At 54.6% G+C, this 2,771-nt stretch overlaps 1 long non-coding RNA gene across 1 annotated transcript; it reads left to right on the forward strand.

Annotated features, from left to right (window-relative positions):
- The first annotated feature begins 282 nt into the window (after nt 1-282).
- Nucleotides 283-2,521, forward strand: LOC147995400 (uncharacterized). Its single transcript, XR_015683476.1, has 3 exons — nt 283-477; nt 795-984; nt 1,220-2,521. It is a non-coding gene; the product is annotated as an uncharacterized LOC147995400 (long non-coding RNA).
- The last annotated feature ends 250 nt before the right edge of the window (nt 2,522-2,771 follow it).

Below are 2,771 nucleotides of genomic sequence, written 5' to 3' on the forward strand. Positions count from 1 at the left end.
TCTTGCTGGGGGCTTGCTGCATTCTCTTGCTTGTGTCTGACTCAGTTAGTTCTGTGGGGACCTAGCCTTTGGTTAGGTGTGAAGGTTTTCCCTCTATTTACCCTGTGCCTGTACAGCACTGGGCATGACTGCATCTGGAAGCCACTTGTTGAACTGAACTCTATTTCCTTCTCTTCCTGAACCTGCCACTCCCCAGTGTGGGACTCTGTGTTACCGGCAGTGGATGGAGGCTGGCTTGGGAGGGGCCCCAGCCCTTCCCTAAGACACTAGCTGCCCTGCTCTGTGGACACACCCACAAGGGTAGAGGCACAGCGTTTGGCAGAGTACCTGTCTCCTATAGCCCAGTTCTATCTAGCTCCTCCCCAGGTACGCCCCTCCCCAGAGGTGGGCACTACTGAACAAAGGCCTCAACTGGATCTATTCAGAGGAGGTAGAGGGGAAAGCTCTCCCAGGATGTGAGACCCCTGTGGCTGGAAGGTAACTGCTCGAGGGGGTTGCAGTCCTAAAAGGTAGATGCCACACAGAGCCCACATAGGTGGAGAGGGGCCTGGGGATCCAGCTCAGGATAGATCTCAGAGTGGAAACATCCCTTTCTCCCGCCTCCTGCAGTGACCATCCCAGGTCACTAGATCTCAACAGTCCTTCCATGTGAGGCTCTACCCTGCCCCAAAGGAGGGGGTCTTAGGACGTCTTGCCTAGAAGCTACCTGCTGTAATCCAAGTCTCAGGTGGCCACAATTGGCTTTGCAGACTCTTGGAGAGCCTCTCAGGAGCCTCTCGTTTCTCATCTCTAAGGTAGCTGTGACCTGGAATCCACGTCACCTGTAGGTGAAAGGCAGCCGGTAGGATGGGGTGTATCTCCTTCCCAGGCTTCACCAAAGGCCTTCCAGACCAGCCTAACAACCTCTAAGTGCCTGGGGAACTGGCAGAGTGGCATTCCAGGACTGTGACACTGGGGCTAAGGTCTCCAGCATCTCAAGGGGAGGTAAGGAGATGGGAAGTGAAGCTACTGGTGGTGGGGAAGAGGCCCACCTGATCCTTGCCCTCCCAGGGGCCACTAACAGCCTCTTTTACAATGGAGAAAGCAGTGTCTATGGCCATGGTGGGGTACTGGTGGCTACTCTGGTCTGTTACTCTAATCAGAGAGTTGTACAGAGAGCAAGCGGTGAGTGGGCAGATGCAAATGAGGCCCCGCCCCTCACCCTTCCTCCTTCCCACAGATGGGCCGCCCTGGACCCCCAGAGGAGAAGGTCTCTGATACCCAGTTGTCTGGGGTTCCCGACGCCCCTGGAGATGCTCCTGGTGATGACATACGTGGTACAGAGGATTCAGACTTGGTGCCCTCTGTCACCCTGGCTGCAGCCCTCATCTTACTGTTCCTCGTGATGTCATTCTGGCTAGCGTAGCCACCCTGCCAAGCCTCCTGTCACTCTGCCAAGCTTCCTACTAAGTGGGTTCCCGAGCAGAGGGCAGCAGGTCAGCTGGGCTTGTAGCTCCACTCTGGTCAATGGCACTCAATGTTGTGTAAGACTGTCGGACGGAGGAGGACCCCGTGGGTGGCTCCAGCCTGGACCCTTACGTTTAGGCAGCTGGCGTTCATTCATCTGGCCTGCTTCCATTGATAACTAACTTTAGCTGTGTTCGCCATCTTTGGAAAGCCATGCAGGGGGCTTCAGATAAAACTGAATGACCCCAGGCCTTTGTGTCAACGAGTGGGAGTAACTGTGTAGTCAATCTTTCTATTCTGGGCCTCAGTTTCCCCAGTTTTCAAGGTGGGCTGGTAGTGCCTGTTTCTTGGAATTTTGAGAAAGATGCCCAGTAAGTGGCCTTCTGTGGTCACTCTGATCTGTACCCCCGCAGCACACCAGGCTCTGAGCACTCACCCAAAAGATTCATGGGAAAGGGGGAAAGGAGACGCCTCCAAAGGATGCACTGGTCTCAGCTGCCACCTGGTGGTCAAAGATAGAATTGCACCTGCATACAGGTTCCCTCTGGAGCGTTCCAAGGCTGGGCTTTTAAAATTATTTTTAAGATGTGAAGTTTTGAGATTTTTGGATGAACATGGATCCCGTTGCCCAGTGAAAACTGTTTTGGCATTTGCTGCTGATGTCTGTTCCTCATCTCCCCGTCTTTCATTAAAACCCATTAGAGGGGCTGGGGATTTAGCTCAGTGGTAGAGCGCTTACCTAGGAAGCGCAAGGCCCTGGGTGTAGAGGGCCGCAATAACATGCGCGACCATTAGATGGCGCTGGCTTCCACTGCGCCCCACATGGAAGGCCAAGTCAGTCAAGATGGCGCCAGCCTTCCCTGCGCCAGCTGGCCCCCCTATCAGGAAGTTAACTATGCGCATGTGCAAGAGTGCCTTCCTGCCAGGTCTTTGCCCATTCCGGGGCGTGCCTGATGAGATCATGAGTAAACAACCAATCAGGCGTTGATGCGTGCCCGAGGGTTAAATAGGCGCGCCTGGCTGGCGCGCAGGGCTTCTCCATGAGATAGGAATAAAGTATCACTCATAGCAAGAATTTCTATGTCTCGCGTGCTTCTTGCCGGCGGAAAGTCACGCGCGGGACATTTGGTGCCGAGAAACCCGGGACAAAAACATCGCCGGCGCTACGAGAGGCCTCCGTTTCACGGAAGAAATTCAGAAGCTATGGAATACAGGTAAAAAACTCTGAGAGACCATGGCTAGCCTTGATCTGCTCCAACTCAGTCCCCTGCCGGACGCGGCAGGTGCCGCTGTGGTTGCTCTGGCAACCCTCGGGCTTTTTCTAT

The sequence above is a fragment of the Rattus norvegicus genome, chromosome 3 (genome assembly GCF_021556685.1).
Source record: "Rattus norvegicus strain SHRSP/BbbUtx chromosome 3, alternate assembly SHRSP_T2T, whole genome shotgun sequence".
Lineage (NCBI taxonomy): Eukaryota > Metazoa > Chordata > Mammalia > Rodentia > Muridae > Rattus > Rattus norvegicus.